The 18816-nt window shown below is 38.1% G+C and overlaps 1 long non-coding RNA gene across 1 annotated transcript in view; it reads left to right on the top strand.

Annotated features, from left to right (window-relative positions):
• LOC144289900 (uncharacterized) overlaps positions 1-18816 on the top strand; it is a 48257-nt gene that overhangs the window by 1749 nt on the left and 27692 nt on the right. The window lies entirely within an intron of this gene.

Raw genomic sequence — 18816 nt, 5'->3', positions numbered from 1 at the left:
TTATGGTTTCTTACTGACGGCCACGTGGCAATCTCATTCCTGTTTCACGGCCTTTGTGCTTGGCTGTCCTTCTCCTCAAAGCCCTGATTGCTGCGAACCATCCCCCCCCCGACCCCCAAGTCCAGAGTGCTCAACCCGTGCGTCAGCTCGAAAAGATTACCAGTCACCTTAACAAAAATGGAAAAATTATATTTTGGAGATGATTCTACTGTGTATTTAATAGTGTTGGTTAAGATGTTAAGTATGTCCTAATAGCTAGGACAAAGATTTAATTTCATGTTGGCTCTTTGGGGGAGCATTTCCCCCAAAAAATGTGTAATAGGACAAGACAACATCTTTTACTTCTTTTGAGATTTTTGCAGCACAATCCTAGAGGATAATTTTTCAAAAATATTGGAAAGTGTCATTTAAAAAATATTTATTTATTTATTCATGAGAAACAGAGGGAGAAGCAGGCTCCCTCTGGACTGGATCCCAGGTCCTGGGGATCATGACCTGAGCTGAAGGTCAACTGCTGAGCCACCCAGGCATCCACAAAAAGGTCATGAATTGTACCAAGGACCTTTCAGTCTGGACTATGCCACCGTCATCTCTACATTCCTTGCTTTCTAATTGGAATTTCCGGCTTCTACCTTTGTCCACCTTAACAAGTTTTTCACACGGCAGCCAAGAATGAGCTTAAAATGCCTCATTCTCTTGTCTATAACCTTTAAGACACTAAAATTCAGTGATTTCCCATTGCTTTTAAAATGAAATCCAGTTCCTCCTCATGGTCTTCAGGCCCATCATGACCTGTCCACTCGATTGCACCTTTCACCGTACCTTCTGACACAATCTACGGCCATATTGTGCTCTACCAGCATTGTTTCTTAAGTTTCTGGAGCACCCTCAAATTCTTTCATGCCTCCAAAACTCTGCACATGCTTTTCCCTCCCCCCTGAAGCACTCTTCCCCTGGTTCCTAGCTCATCAGTTCCTTTTATTCTTTTGATCTCAGTTTGTCACCATTTCTGAATACCTTTTCCCAGCCACTCATCCCCATAATTATTTCCTACCTAATGCTTAACACAACGTGAAATTATTTTATATGCTGATTGATTTTTGTTTCTAGAGAAGGTAAAATCTAAGAAGTCAGGAACTTCACCTGCATTGTTCCTTTTTATATCTTCAAGGTCTATCATAGCCCTTGGCAGATAGTAGGTATCCAAATATTTGTTGGGGTGGGGGAGGCTTTCCCTAAAATATTCCTCAGTCGGCAAAAGAGGAAGGGGATTAACATTGGGATCTTTTGAGTACCAGACTGTAAGTTATCTCTTATTTCTCTGTTTTGATCTTTGTAAAAATTTTTATTTAAATTCAATTAACATATAATGTATTTTTGGTTTCGGAGATAGAGGTCAGTGATTCATCAGTCTTACATAACACTCAGTGCTCATTACATGATGTGCCTTCCTTAATGTCCATCACCCAGTAATGGTGATGGACATTACCCATTCCCTCACCCTCTCCCCTCCAGTGCCTATCTTGATCTTCTGATTTCCTACTAGATCTCTTGTTTTCCTGCCTCTTGCTCCTGCTCATGTATTTCTTCTTGATGGAAGTTCCCCCCCCTTTTTTAGATGTTGTTTCTGTGATTTTCTTTATTGTTTTTTAGTTTAAGTTCAATTAACAGATAACGTATTATTAGTTTCAGAGAGTTCAGTGATTCATCAATCTTACATAATACCCTCTGCTCATTACATCACGTGCCCTCCTTAATGCCTGTCACCCGGTTATCCCATCCCCCCCTCCCCGCTCCAGCGACCCTCCATTTGTTTCCTATGATTAAGTGCCTTTTGTGGTTTGTCTCCCTCTCTGATTTCATCTTGTTTTATTTATCCCTCTTGCCCCTATGATCCTCTGCTTTGTTCTTAAATTCCATATATGGGTGAGATCATGTGATTGTTGTCTTTCCCTGATTGACATATCTTGCTTAGCCTAAAACCTAGTTCCATTCATGTCATTGCATATGGCAAGATTTCATTCTTTTTGATGGTTGAATAGTATTCCATCATATATACATATTTATCTATATATCTATCTCTCTCTCTCTATATATATATATACACACACACACACACGTACCACATCTTCTTTAGGTGAATGGATAAAGTTTTTCCCACTTCTTAAAATCTAATCCATCCTTCAAGATGAGGTGTGTTCCTATCAAATGAAATAATGTGAAAGGACTTTGCAAATTGAAAAAAAAAAAGTGTAATCCGTAGCAAGGTGGGTGGGGAGACAAAGATAACATTTTCTCTATTTCCCTAACCTTCACTGTCTGGAACTGCATGTTAAATACTAGTCACATGTGGCTGTTGAGCAGTTGAAATGTGGTTAGGCTGAATTAATATGTACTGTGCATATAAAATACACACTATGTTACAGGGACTTAAAATGAGAAAATATGAAGTATCTCAAGTCATTATTTTGGATATTGGATTATGTAAAATATATATTTTTTTAAAAGATTTTATTTATTCATGAGAGATACAAAGAGAGACAGAGACATAGAGGGAAAAGCAGGCTCCCTGTGGGGAGCCTGAGGCAAGACTCAATCCCAGGACTCCAGGATCAAGATCTGAGCCACAGGCAGATGCTAAACCACTGAGCCAAGTGCCCCATGAAATATTTTATAAAGGTACTTCTATTTTTCCTTTTCCTTCTTTAATGTGACTGCTAGAAAATTTAATATTACATACTTGGCTTATATTTATGATTCACATTACATTTTCTGTTGAATACTGCTGGTCTAGAATGAAGATATTGGCCAGCCTGGCACAGAAAAAGTACTCAGCAAATATTTGTTGAATGAATGAATGGTCTTAATACTGGATAATATTTTAGTATATGTGCTGCCAATGTCAGCCCAATAATGAATAATACACAGGCTTTACTATATGTCAGACACTGTTCTGACACTTTCTATTTAATAGTTCATTTAATCCCTATAACAATAATGGTGGCTAACATTTGTATAGCACTTACTTTGTGCCATGCAATGTTCTAAGTGCTTTTCATGTATTAATTCATTTAAACTTCAACCCTATTAAATTGGTTCTATTCCCATTTTACAGTTGAGGAAACTGAGTCATAAATAGCTCAGGTGACTTGCCCAACATCACACAGCTAGTTAAGAAGCAAAGCAGAGGTTAGGACCAAGAGTGTGGCTCTATAGTTTGTGCTCCTGACTCCTTTACTATACTGCCTCTCCACACACTAACAGCTGTTCAAACAGTAGTAATCCACATAGAAAGGGAGGTAGTTTCTGGAGATTGAATGTATCTCAGTTTTATCAAAGTTGCAAAATAGGTTCCCCTAGTTTTTCTTTTCTAGACATCCCAAAGCATAAAATTTCCTTAAGCACCAAGGTTAATTACCTTCTCATTTCTGTACCAATCCCTTGCCAGAGGGATGGTCTATTTGTGAAAGACCGCTACCTCTGGAGCTGGAGTCAATCCTGCTTAAACCACATGGTTTGGGAGTTGAATAGGGGTAGTGTTTACTACAAGGTAGTGAATGGATACTGGGTTGCATCAAAACAGTAAGATGCCCTCAATACTGCCTTTAGGAACATGGAAAATACTTGGCATTTTTATTTTTTATTTTATTTTTTTAAAAGATTTTATTTATTTATGCATGAGAGACATAGAGAGAGAGGCAGAGACACAGGCAGAGGGAGAAGCAGGCTCCACTCCATGCAGGGAGCCTGACATGGAACTTGATCCCAGGTCTCCAGGATCCCACCGTGGGCTGAAGGTGGCACTAAACCACTGAGCCACCAGGGCTGCGCAACACTTGGCATTTTTATTCTTTTTTTTTCATCCTTTATTTTTATTCTTTTTATTGTTTACACATGTTTATGTGTTATTCTTCTAGTTATTGCCTTGTTTTGTTTTATTGTATTTGGACTCAGAAATCTTAGTTCTTTAATTGTCTCGTTTTTTGACTGATCATTAAAAGTAGATTTTTAATACTTTTATACTTGTATTCCCTAATACAAAAAAGTATTGCTTTCTAAGACTTATCTACAGATTCCAAAAAATGGAGTAAAGAAATAGAAATGGACATTCTATTACTATGTTTATAAGTCTCAAGATAACATTGATGTTTATGTTTGGAAAAATTAAGAGTAGGGATATGTACCCATTGATGTTAAGGAGTATATGATTCATTATTCTTATTCATTAAATGATTCAGAGCAGAGAATTTAATAAACGTCCTTAGATCTGTTTTTTTTAATGTGATACCTGAACATAATATAAGAAATCAAAAAATGGATATGTGAAGAACATGTCTTTCTTCCCCTATAATTCAGGATGCTAAACTTTGATCCTCTAGCGCAGTGAAGCTGTTGGAAGCTCTTCTTGGCAAATTTCCTCTTGGGCAATAGTAACCTTCATGACAGACTCACCTCTCTCAAGTGCATCTTCTCTTGGATCTTTACCAAGCAATTCCTCAATCACTTATTAGCTCTCTAACGTTTTGAAAATGTCTTTTTCTCATTATTTTAGCCAGGTTCTTTTTAGGTGTCCTCTGAAGGAAAGTTAGTACAAATTACTTAATCCTCCATAGCAGAAGGATGGATGCACTTATTTAACCAAATCAAAGTGACAATTTAGGTTAAATTTTAAACACTGCTTTGCCTTTTGCTTTAAAAATTCTGTTATGTATGTATAAATAAATTTTCTAGAACAACTATTTTCCTAATATAGTCAAAACATATTCTTTCTTGTGAGCAGAAAGGATCATTATAAGTAGTAAGTTAAAATGTGTGGGTGATTCAAAAAATTATTTTACCAATAAACATTATTTTAATCTTTCCATAACCAAACAGATGTCTAAAACCATACTTTGTCTTGACATTCTTGGTTCCTTTGTTGGTGGGTTCATTGAAAAAGGGTTTATTTTATAGCCTCCTAAAGGAAATTTCTTTGTGGCCCAGTGATGAGTGTTCCTTGGAAAAATTGATAGCCAGGCTCAAAAGGATACTGTGAAGGAGGTTGCTGTCACCTCAACTCGGTGGCTAGGCAGGCTGTTGCTGAGCCTCGACATCATTTTTCCTCACTAATTGCACAACACAGCAGCTTGGTTAATATCACTCAAGGTCAAATATGGTTCTCCACAAAATCATCTTTCACAATGATCAGTAATTCATATCTTTTGCTATGAAACCCCAACTTGTTTTTGATGGAAAGTATGAAACAGAGACTCTGAAAATGGAATCTGGCAACTGAAGAAGTGTTGCTTGATATTATTTTCTCATTTCATTTTGAACGTATTTAGCTTCTCCTTAGTGGCACCCAGTCTTTCACGTTCAGACTGAGACATTTCACAAGTGTGCTGAAGACCATATGTCCAGAAAAGTGGAGAAGCAAGTGGCAATGGATAGGGTCACCTTGGGTGGCTGACCTGTCTGGTCTCTGCAGTTCCTGTACCATAGTCAGCCGACTGGCAGGGGAGCAGAGCAGATGTAGAGGCTGCCAACAGGGCTGGCACATGAGACAGAAGGACTGTTGCTCAGGCTTACAGCTGCAGCAGAGGTGCCAGCACAAACAGTTCACACTGGGATATAATAGGCTTACCAGGTACCAGGGGAGTTCAGCTTTGAGACTGTTCCTGCAGGGGGAAGCCACCCAGCATATGAGTCTAGTCATTTCACTGGAGTCACTGTTTTTAGAAATGTAAAATGCTAAAGAAACTGTGCTAAATTACATTTTCCAGCATAAGCTTTGAAAATGTTCATATCCTTAACCCAGCATTTCCATTTCTAGAATTTCTAAAGAAACAATGAGAGAGTTCAAATAGATTTATGTGCAAGGATATTTACCCCATGTTATTTGAAATAAAGAAATGGAAGCCACAAAGCTAAAACAATGGGGATTGGCTAAATTTTAGAAAACAATAGCACATGTACATTAAAGTAATGGAAAACCATTCACTCTACTGTTTGGTGAAAAAAAGCATATTACAAAGTATGTACAGTGTGTCAGTGCACAACAACAACAAAAGAAATGCATGTATATGAAAATACACTACAATGGGATTATGAAGGGTGCCTGAGTGTCTCAGTTGGTTAAGCATCTGCCTTTGGCCTTGTCATGATCCCAGTGTCCTGTGATAGAGCCCTATGTCAGGCTCTCTGCTCAGCAAGGAGCCTACTTCTCCGTTTCCCCTCTGCTTGCTGCTCCTCCATCTAGTGCTCTCTGTCAATAAGTAAAAATCCTTTTTAAAAGTGGGATTATAAGAGCTGTAATTTTTCTTTGTGCTTTTCTATAGTTCACAAATTTTCTACAAGAAATTTGCATTCTTTTTGTTGTTAGACATATAAACAATGTCAAATAGCAATAAAAATCAATCAAAATACCAATAATTTTTAAAAGTTCATTTGTTAGACACTAAGGGTTCATCATTAGTTTCATTTAATGGTTTGGGCAATTCTTTAAAAATTGCCCCCAAATTTGTCTTTCTAGCAGAACTGATAGGAAATTAATAACTAAAGGATTTGCTCAGGTAGTTGTTAACTTTTGGAGTACAACTTAAAAGACGTTTTATTTCATAAAGTTGTGTTTGCTATCCTTAAGTGCCCTCGCACTCAAAAGTATACATGTGATACATATGGAAGATAGATCCCCAGCAATTGAGAGAATCCTCAAAGGACCCACAAAAGCTGGGTTTAGAGACCACCAACTCAGATTATGGAGGACCGTAGGTAAGAAGCTTTCTGGTCCTCTTTGCTTCCCCTCCCATCCCTGGAGGAGTCAATGTTTTTTGGTTTTCCCTAAGTGCTGATAGAGTCTGGTAAGAATCAAGTGAATGTAGTTTCAAATTCTTTGCTAGTTAGCTCAAAATAATCTTGACAGCTGATCAAAATGCAGACTTGCATGTTCAGATTGTGCGAATGATCCATTGGCAAGGTTACTGAACAAAACATTGATTTTAAATGTGTCTTTTTCAGAGTCCTGTTATACTATTAAGTAAAACTTTTTTAGAGCATTCAAATACAGCTATAGACCTTTATAGATCTTGAGCCCTGCCTTCAGGTGGCTAACTGTAGACAGACAGTAGAATCATCTTAATGGTATTTGGACCATGCTGAAAAATATAGACTGTTAATCAAGAACGTTTATAGAATGTTCTATGGTGGTAAGTAACTTAAGAACAAAAAAACCACACCCACAAATCCTCAAAAACAAAACAAAAACAAACTCAAAAGTTTGTTGTATAAGTGTTTGATCTAACATCCTTTCCTTGAATAGAATTTATAGGCTATAAGAAATATGCTGTGGCAACTTTCTTACTTCCAGAGGAATAAATCAGAGTCCAACTCAATGGTTTTTGCCTCCCAGCTAGAAGGCACTTTCTGGAAATAGCATGCAGGGAGTCAACACAGAAAACAAGTTAAGTTCTTTTAAATATGTACATAGAAAATGCAAGACTTAAGCTGCCTTCTAAAGTGGAGTGGAGAAGGGCTGCAGAGACCCTGAGTTATGCCTCAGTTCTACAGAGGCCTGAGAAATCTGGGAGGATCTGTCCTCACAGTGCCCACCCAGTGTGCTCTGGAATATTCTCTATGGGCAACTTGTCTTCTTTAGTTCTCTCTCAAGCAGTATTTCAGCTTGAGTATTTCAGGAGTAAATAAACTACTTTTGAAATTTAAGACTAGTGAAGGAAATGATTTCCTTTGATCCTCTGGAAGATGTGAGGCCTATTTCAGAACTTCTAGAGTTTTTATGATATAAGCCAAAAAAAAAAAAAAAAAGACCTTAGGATGCTTTATGGTATTCTCTTTTATATCCTTTTTAATGAGCTGTAGATTTCAGAAGTGAGCCTCAAAAAAGTTCTGGACAAAAAAAAAAAAAAAAAGTTCTGGACACTTTACTTTTTGCTCTAGATCTTAAAGATCCATTAATTTGTGCAGTTACTCTACTATGAATTTAGTTTAACTTGATAAAACGCTTATAGGCTCCTATTGTGTACAAGTCATGCTAGGCAATGGCACAAACAGTAATGATAGCTAATATTTATTTGGCACTTACTATATGCCAGGTGCTGTGTTAAGCACTTTCCATATGTAAACATTGTATTGAGCAAGCTAGAACTACAGCTTCTGATAATAATTTTATTTTTGCCCCCCTCCACTCCTTCACATTTTGTTAGGTGCGGCTAGTTCTTCTATGAGCCTAAATGAAAATTTGGGCAAGTCCCAAGACATTTTGGTTCCTCATAGGTCTCACTATCTAAATATAATAAGAAAAATGTCCATTTCTAAGTAAGCGTAAATCTACTGATTGTGATTGAAAATTAAGGCTTTTCCCTTCCCCAGGTGAGGTTTACTGTAGGCAGAAGTGTCTATGACTTGGTAGATCCCTCTTCTTGTTACCAGTCCAGCTTTTTCCTCCACCTCTTGGAGCTGGCTTACTGTGGTTTCAGACTCCTTCAGGGATGAAGGAGAAGCAAAGAGAACCAGAAAAATTCTTACCTATGATCCTCCATAATATGAGTTGGTGGCCTCTAAACTCAGCTTTTGTGAGCCCTTTGGAAATTCTCTCAATTGATGGGGAGTCTATCACGAATAGCCCTCTGGGTAAGACCAAAAACATCTCTACTCCTGCTCTTGGCTTGCTCAGAGTTCATTCCTCCACTTCTGGTAATCCATGTTTTACCTGCAGCCTTCTCTGCTGATGTCCCAGCACACTACCAGGCTGCCAGGTCAACATAATCCTAGGTCCCTCCCACATCCTTTGCCTGAAAAATTGTGAGAGTGCCAGCCAAATCCATTATAGTAGCAGCAATGTCTTCAGTCCTGCTTTTAAGGCAGCCATCCAGACCATTCCTCACCTTTTAGGTTTTCCAGGCAGGAATCAGACACCTGCTTTGTGTGTCTCTGTCATGTGGGAAATTACCTTGATGCAGAGGTAGCTTTTAGTATACTACCTTGCAAGCTATCCCAGAGGTTACAAAATAAAACCACTCATGGGCAAAAATATGATGTTCAAATGACATAATTTAGTCAATCAATTTAAAACACACAAGAACGAAGGGAGACAGATGGATAGGTTTATCACACCATAGGGTAGTATACAAGCAGGGTGGAAGGACTATGTTATCTGCATCCTTTGTTTCTCATTGTTTGTATGTCCCCTCCCATCCCCAGTGCCCCCACCACAGTTTCCCCATTGATGGTGTGGTTATAAGAACCAGATCTGAAAATGAGCAAAGGGCTTAGCATGTAGAAGGTGCTTAGAGCCAACATGCTCGCTCTGTCAGAGACACACTTGAGCCTGGCCATTAGCCACAGCTTGCCAGTTAGGCTGTTGAGCAGCAATAGGTTTTATGTGCATATCTTGGGAAGAACACTGGGTTCATAATGGGACCATAATGGGTATCACAGGAGGATGAAAAATTTAGGGATAACACAGTTGTCAGTCTGGAGGTGGCATGATTCACTACCTACCTTATCACTTGGTCTTCCCATCATTTTCTATCCATAAGCAGTACTCTCGTTCTATTTTTTTTAGAAATCATGTAGTCCATTATTCCCTTCATCTTTAATACATCTTAGACATTACTAACATACTATCTTTCTAACATCCACCCTGTTTTTTTTCTTCTATCACAGAATTGCATAGTTTAAATATAATAAACACACTAACAGTCCTTCCAAAACTCAGGAGTACACATTCATCTTTCTAGGTGGTTTCCTTAAAGCCTCCCTCTGATGACTTGAGATGAAAGTAGTGAAGCTCCCTACCCAATCAGAATAACTCACCCCCTAAAAATCTACTATTTAAAAATTTCGTACCTTGAACCCTTCTGTATTCCCACGTGAAGAAGGGCTTAGGAGTTCAGGAACTGGTTGTCAAACACATTCAGGTATCGCTGGCAACCATAGACAAGGAGCTAGTTTTCAGATGGCTACTTTGAAAAGATACATTTTGCTCTAGTTCCTTTTTCAAAATATTAGATCCATTCTACCTAGACACTGCAGTCAAAGTTTCCATCTTAACATCCTGTTGAACATGTATGACTTCAGTGAATCCTGCTAATAACTCTGTGAAATTGGTATGATTATCATGTCCACTTCATAGATGAGGAAATTGATGTACAGAGAGATTTAGTAATTTGTTCACAGCTAGAAAGTGGTAGATCTGGGATTGAAACCCAGGCAGTCTGGCTGCAGAGTCTCTGCCAGTCTTCCATTCTCCACAAGGAGAAGGGGATTGATGAAAGCACTCATGTAAGACTGAGGAAGGTCAAATGTCATAAAAAAAAAAAAAAGACACACGAAGTGCCCCTATGATGTGGAGGAGGGAGAGTGCATGTTACCTGGCAGGAATCAGAAAAGAATTCTTGAAAAGTGACAGTTGAAGTGTATCTTGTAATTTAAAACGTATCTTGAGAAGGGCATAGGACCTAGAAATGAAATGAAGGATGCACGAGACTGCATCTGTCACTCAGAAATCCTTCCACTTTAGCCAGATCTCCAAGTGATCGCGTGCCTTAAACCTAATAAGATTTATGATGAATTGACTGTTTTTTAAAGTTTTTATTTAAATTCCAGTTAGTTAATATACAGTATTATAGCGTCAGGTGTACAATACAGTGATTCAACATTTCTGTATAATACCTGGTGCTCATCACAAAAAATGCACTCCTTAACTGAATTGGCTGTTTTTTTAAGCATCCTGTTTCCATAGTTTATCTTATCAAAGACAATTGCTCTGTCACTGACTTAGTTTTGCAGTCTGCCTGTTGAAGCCTAGCTCATAGACTGTCACCTTAGAAATATTCTAATTGGCATCAAGTCTTATGCAAGATATTTTCCTGTCTCTTTTGAATTTTTTGTAGACGGGTGAAATGTTATATCTTAAACCATTTTTTTTTTTTGTTCTTTGGAACAGTGGTCTAGCTCTACTGTACATTGAACAAAGTGAAGTAAATTATTGATTACTGTTCATTGTCATCTCCCATTGTCAACAAGATTTTGAAGCACAGCGAGACAGGAATGACACATGTGGGTGACTGCAAAGGCCAGGAAAATGTGATCTGTGGCAAATGAAGAGTCCCTTTCCTCTCTAAAGGGTACAGAAACTTTTCCATTCCAGCTAGTTTTCACCGTGTGAGGTGTAGCCAGTGCTTCTCATGATTTCAAGAAAAGCTTGAACTCCAGATGATTATCTGAAATTTCTCTGTTTTACAGTATTAAAATGTTGGTAACTAATTCATATCTTTAAAAAAAAGAAACAGTGCTGGCTAAACAAAACATGACTCTAAGGCTGAATATAACCCAACGACCACCTGTTTACAAGATTTGCTTTAAGATATACCCACTAGAGATTGCTAAAATTCCTCACAGGCCCAAGCTTGAAGTAACATAACATTACAAACGACAACAACAACAATGTACCAAGCCTTTTATTAATGAAAAATTTCAAACATTGAGAAGCAGAATAGTATAACTTGGTGTCTATTACCCAGTTTAGACAATTATCAGCTCGTGGTTAGTCTTGCTTCATCCATACTTCCATCCACTTGCCCTGTTTTCCTCAGATTATTTTGAAGCAATTCCTAGACATCATATAGTTTTGTTTGTAAATACTTCAGCATGCATTTCTAAAAGACGAGGACTTTGGGCAGCCCTGGTGGCTCAGCAGTTTAGCGCTGCCTTCAGCCCAGGGCGTGATCCTGGAGACCCAGGATCGAGTCCCCATCAAGCTCCCTGCATGGAGCCTGCTTCTCCCTCTGCCTGTGTCTCTGCCTCTCTCTCTGTGTGTGTCTCTCATGAATAAATAAGTAAATTTTTTTAAAAAAATAAAAGACAAGGACTTTAAAAAAATACAGGTAACTGCAATGTCATTTTCCCACTGACAAAAATTAACTATTATTTCTTAATATCATTAAACATCCAATGTTCAAAATTCCCCTCCTAATTATCACTTTTTCTTTTCAGTTTTCATTTTGCAAATCAGGATTGAAATACATTGTAATTGGTTGATATTTCTTGATAAATATCTTTTAATCTATTGATGAGCACAATATTTTAATACAAATAAAAATTTAATAAAGAAGATAAAAACAACAAAATTGATACCCATGGGAGAAAAATCCACTGTTCTGGTAATGTAATGAATGATAATGCGATAAGTTTTATGGGAACTAGGAGAGTACCAATAGCATGTAGATAGCCCCACCATTACCTTATCACCACAGTACTTTTTAAGAAGTACTACTTTTAATTTTTAAAAATCATAAAAATAATACAATAGAAAGACATCAGCAAAGACAGTGGAGTAAGAATCTCCAAAAATTCTCTTCTCCATAGAAGCAATGAGAAAAGTGGCCAAAAATGGGGAGAATTTTTCAGAATTGTGGAAATTAACCAAAGGCTTATAGCAATCTGGAGAGCATTTAATCAAGAAAAATTGCTGAATATCAGTAAGAATAGCAATCTTCCTGGCTTCTTAACTTGTCCTGTTTCCATTCTCCACTCTTGCTCTGCAGTTGTTTTGGGAGCTGATAGCCTAACCACCAGAAGAGGGGCAGAATGGGGCTGGTGCATTCATAGAAAATCGTCATTATTTGACCTGTCTAGAGGTTCCCTATAAGACACCAATTGCAGGGCTGCCAGGACTTGTAGAGTGTAGGAGAAACTTTTTCTGGGGGCATTTGTTGAAAACAATTAAAAGCAATGGATTAACTTTCTGACCACCCGAGGCAGAGGATAACAGTTGGGAAAAACAATAGGCTAAGCAAAAATTTAGCAGAAAAAATCGGGCAATGCAATGACCACAGGGGCTTTGAAAAGCTCGGATGTGTTCTTGGGAATCTAGAAGATGCCCATGCCTATGTCTGATTGCATGTTCAAGAAAGACCCCAGAAGGCCCTAATTTCTCAACCCTGGCTGATCTTGAGACTCTGCACAAGCAAGACATAAAAGGTAACATGGAATTCCCAACTGCCTGACTGAACATTGAAGGCATGCCCCAACACACAGCGTGCCTCAGCACAGTGGGAAACTTAATGGTTCCAAACATTGAAATAAATAAATCTCTGAGCACTCAGATAACCCAGCAAGGACTTCAGTGTTGACATATAAAAAGGATACAGCGTTTACAGAATTTCTTCCAAAAGTCACTAAACAAACAACAAGCAGCAACAACAAATTAGAGGAGGGAGAACCTTATTTGTGGAGTTACCACTGTATATTATTTGAAATGTTTAGTTACAAAAAAATTGATGACTTATGACTGTATTTAACCTGCAAATTCTGCAGGACAGAAATTCAAAGGCCAACACACTCAGACAATTCATATTATATCTGAACAGTTGGACATATCAAGTGTTTTGTAGTCAGTTGGAATCTGCTTAATGCCATGGGATCCAATGAGTTTGATTCATTATTAGGGTTATGATAAAAATCAAATTCAAATCAGCACATTTATTGTACATCTACTATATGTGAGACACTGTTGTAGTTCAAAACTGATTTTGCTGAGGCTAATTATATTTCTGAAGAGACTCTAAAGGGAACAGAGTAAAAGGAAAATTAGGAATATCTTGAAATGTATTGCATCACTGAAGATAGTTTTAGAATGTTTAAATTACTTGTTACAGGTTGTATACCTCTCAAAATTCGTATGTTGAAGTTGTAACCCCCAGCATCTCAGAATGTGCCCTTATTTGGAGATGAGGTCTTTATAGAGGGAACAAAGTTCAAATGAGGTCATTAGAGGGGGCCCTAATTTAAGATGACTGGTGCTCTTACAAAAAAGAAGAACCTAGGCACAGAGATACACATAGAAAGGAGATGGTATGAAGATGGTCATCACAAGTCAAGGAGGAAGGCATGAAACAGATCCTTCTCTCAAAAGAAACCAGCCCTGCTAATGCCTTGATTTTGGACTTTTAGGTCCCAGAACTGTGAGACAGTAAGTTTCTGTTTCTAAGTCCACATTGTTATGGCAGTGCTAGCAAAGTAACACATTACTTACAAGATTTTGTTGAGGCCAACTAGCTCTTCAACAATGCTCTAGAAGGCTATGGAAATGGAAATATTTTGTGATTATTTTCATTTTACCATTTTTAAAGTTCACAAGATTTTACAGATCATTTCTATGTCATGCATCTTTTCTTTTTAATAGAGATTTTATTTATTCATGAGAGACACACAGAGAGGCAGAGACACAGGCAGAAGGAGAAGCAGGCTCCCTGCAAGGAGCTGGATACGGGACTTGATCCTGGGTCCTGGGGTCATACCCTGAACCAAAGGCAGACATTCAACTGCTGAGCCACCCAGGAGTCCCATGCCTCTTTTCTTAGTGGGGACCTACTTTTATGCAATGAGGAAATAAATACCACCCTTGCATCATTTCTTCTCATTATTTAAAAAGAGTCCTAGGGCAGCCCCGGTGGCGCAGCAGTTTAGCGCCGCCTGCAGCCCAGGGCGTGATCCTGGAGACACTGGATCGAGTCCTACGTCAGGCTCTCTGCATGGTGCCTTCTCTCTCTCTCTCTCTCTCTCTCTCTCTCTCCTCTGTGTGTGTGTGTCTCTATGAATAAATAAATTAAAAATCTTAAAAAAAATAAAAAGAGTCCTAAAAAATAAATAAAAAATAAAAATAAAAAGAGCCCTGTGATGTAATGCCTCAGCTTAGTTCTCACTTGTATGTGTCTCACTCAGGGAAACTGACTTTTGATGTTGTTCTACTTACGGCTCATCAGAGGTCCCAGAGCATCTATACATTATGGTTCTCGGCAGAATTCACTGCAACATAGCTAAGGTCTGAAAGCCATCTTCCTCACAGTGCCTTGCAGATTGATTTGTAGGTTGCTGAATGTAGCTAAATTGAAAACTGCTCTATTTGAAAGGAAATGGATGTCGTCAATCCTTCCAGAATATCAAAAGCTACAGAACAGATTGCTCACAAAATATAATGACTGCCTAGAAAACCACCTGTAGAATGGCAGCAAGTATAACCTGCTGAATTTTAATCATCCACTTGGCATATTTGCTATGTGGAATATGCCACATAAGTGGCATCATTTAATTTGGTAGCCACTTTCTTCACATAAGTGGAATCATTTAATTTGGTAGCCACTTTCTTCATTTCACAACCTGGGTGAAAACTTGCATAGACAGAGGCCTCTCACCCTGTGGAACCTCCCCATGATACTTTCATTAAGTTGTGGCCCACATTTGCTATATTCCTCAGAGCAGAAGAGGAAGAAATGAGCTGGTTCCAACAGTTACATGACTTATGTGGATGGCTGTGTCAGTGAGCTGTTGAGTCTCCTATTTCCAGGTTCTTTGATAGAATTGTGCCTCCAAAATTTTTTGGTGTATCTGAATTTCTTGAATTCCTAAATTAACCCAGAGATACATACATTTGGGGGAATGCGGGTGGGTGGGTTTGCCAACTCCTTACAAATGTGTAGAGATTATTATCAAAGCTGCAGAGGGAACTGCACTTGTGGGAGGACTTGAAATTTTAATGCAGTGACTAAGATAATCAAATCTTCTCTTGAAATGCCCAGGATGAGGCTGTGGAATGTGAACACTGTTTGCTATGGAGATGAGTGACTTGGGAGTACAGGTACAGGTTGATATCTCATGGGAAGACTTGGAAAAGGACTAGGAGGCAGATAAGGGAGCTTTCACATCTCATCCTACATGTTTCAATTTGGTTTGATTTTTTTTAAGATTTTATTTATTTATTCATGAGACACACAGAGGGAGGCAGAGACATAGGCAGAAGAAGAAGCAGGCTCCCCATGAAGACCCTGGGATCATGACCTGAGCCAAAGGCAGACACTCAACCACTGAGCCATGCAGGCGCCCCTGATTTTTTGGGGGTGGATGGGGAATGAGAGTATTTGCGTTACACCATTTAAAATCAATGGAGATAAAAATAAATAAATAAAAAATAAAATCAATGGAGGTAAAAATAGAAATCTTGAACTAAAATGAAAACAAACCCCCACATACTTGGGTAATTAACATGAAATATTTGGGATACTTTTTGGGAAAATGATAAGTGGGCATGGACTGATGAACAGAAACATAATTTTCTTGTTTTCTCTTCCTGATTCTCATATTACACTTTTAAAATGCGGTCCCCACAATCAATAAAAAATTATAGTAGCCTGCATATAACTGAGCACTTACTTAATGTGTTGAACACTTCAATAAATGTGCTACAAAAGTCTTCACCTTCAGTCCTCACCAGAATCCTAGGGAGGAAAAAAAGTGAATGTCAGAGAGTTAATCACATAGGTATCATCTACAACTATTGCATCAAATGCGTTATTCTTAGGAATATGTCATAAATACCAAACTCCACAAAACATCATTGGGCACACTGATCTTTCATTGGATTTACTATCCATTTGATGACTGTTCAAACGGAAATAGACATGATTTTCTTATTCTCTTTTAATCATTCTGTTACTGCTACAACATAAATCTCCGATGGTCACATTGTGATGTCTTTAGGTACACTTGTAGAAATAACTAATGTTTTGGAGTGTTGGCTTGAAGATCATATCCCAGGCTAGAAGGAAAAAAAATTTCAAGATGTATTCTGAAATGAATTTAGTAATATATGATATTCTGAAATAGACTGAGCTATCCCACATAGTAAAATCTTCAGATAACTGATATCCCAGCCTCAGAACTTTTATTTATTTTTTAAAAGATTTATTTATTTATTCATGAGAGAGAGAGAAAGAAAGAGAGAAAGAGAGGAGAGACACAGGCAGAGGGAGAAGCAGGCTCCATGCAGGGAGCCCGATGTGGGACTCCATCCTGGGAGTCCAGGATCACGCCCTGGGCTAAAGGCAGGTGCTAAAGCACTGAGCCACCCAGGCATTCCGCGTCAGAACTTTTAAAGATTTATTCTTTTTATTGGAAGTCTTTGAGGTTATTTATAATGCTTTGTAGTAAAGAGCATACTGCTTATAATTTAATATTGATAATACAAGCTTATCATTATGAATATCCACTATTGTTCTGTGCCAGAATGTGAACTAATATAATTACTTTAGAAGACTCTTTTAATGTATACCTCTGGTTGGATAAGGTCCTTTTCAAAATAGTTCTCTTGTGAGCTTTTATACTATTCTGATGATGCTCTTATTGTGTACAACATGTTTGAAATTCTTCCTTCTGAATGTCCTACTTATCCTTAGTCATATTGCTACAGATTTCTTTAGTGGTGGAATCACCTCATGTGTTGAAGGTAAATTTGATTTTTGGAAGTACATGGTAATTACTTGGAACCAAGTCTAAATTACTATCTGAGGTCAGAAACAACCTATGATTATCAAGTGAGGAATGCAATTGGTTACTTGCCTTAGGTCTTTGTATTTTTACTTGCTTCTATCTCCCTTTTATCAAAGGAGTTAAGATCTCCTTTTTTTATTGAAAAAAGTAGATACATTTCCTCATGTTCTAGAACAGGAGAATGATGCATAATTACAGTGATAAACTAGGTGTGGGATTTTAGGAAATAGAAGAGAGTTTTTAGAAGGTTTTCTTTTTTTTTCCACTATTTTGTTTTGTTTTGTTTTTTAATTATTATTATTATTATTTTTATTGGTGTTCAATTTACCAACATACAGAATAACCCCCAGTGCCCATCACCCAATCACTCCCACCCCCTGCCCTCCTCCCCTTCTACCACCCCTAGTTCGTTTCCCAGAGTTAGCAGTCTTTACGTTATGTCTCCCTTTCTGATATTTCCCACACATTTCTTCTCCCTTCCCTTATATTCCCTTTCACTATTATTTATATTCCCCACATGAATGAGAACATATAATGTTTGTCCTTCTCCGACTGACTTACTTCACTCAGCATAATACCCTCCAGTTCCATCCACGTTGAAGCAAATGGTGAGTATTTGTCATTTCTAATAGCTGAGTAATATTCCATTGTATACATAAACCACATCTTCTTTATCCACTCATCTTTCGATGGACACCGAGGCTCCTTCCACAGTTTGGCTATTGTGGACATTGCTGCTATAAACATCGGGGTGCAGGTGTCCCGGCGTTTCATTGTATTTGTATCTTTGGGGTAAATCCCCAACAGTGCAATTGCTGGGTCGTAGGGCAGGTCTATTTTTAACTCTTTGAGGAACCTCCACACAGTTTTCCAGAGTGGCTGCACCAGTTCACATTCCCACCAACAGTGTAAGAGGGTTCCCTTTTCTCCGCATCCTCTCCATTTGTTGTTTCCTGCCTTGTTAATTTTCCCCATTCTCACTGGTATGAGGTGGTATCTCACTGTGGTTTTGATTTGTATTTCCCTGATGGCAAGTGATGCAGAGCATTTTCTCATATGCAAGTTGGCCATGTCTATGTCTTCCTCTGTGAGATTTCTCTTCATGTCTTTTGCCCATTTCATGATTGGATTGTTTGTTTCTTTGGTGTTGAGTTTAATAAGTTCTTTATAGATCTTGGAAACTAGCCCTTTATCTGATATGTCATTTGCAAATATCTTCTCCCATTCTGTAGGTTGTCTTTGAGTTTTGTTGACTGTATCCTTTGCTGTGCAAAAGCTTCTTATCTTGATGAAGTCCCAATAGTTCATTTTTGCTTTTGTTTCTTTTGCCTTCGTGGATGTATCTTGCAAGAAGTTACTGTGGCCGAGTTCAAAAAAGGTGTTGCCTGTGTTCTTCTCTAGGATTTTGATGGAATCTTGTCTGACATTTAGATCTTTCATCCATTTTGAGTTTATCATATCAGCAAGAGAAAAACCAAGAACCATATGATCCTC

The sequence above is a fragment of the Canis aureus genome, chromosome 19 (genome assembly GCF_053574225.1).
Source record: "Canis aureus isolate CA01 chromosome 19, VMU_Caureus_v.1.0, whole genome shotgun sequence".
NCBI lineage: Eukaryota > Metazoa > Chordata > Mammalia > Carnivora > Canidae > Canis > Canis aureus.
This window is presented reverse-complemented; position numbering and strand designations above follow the sequence as displayed.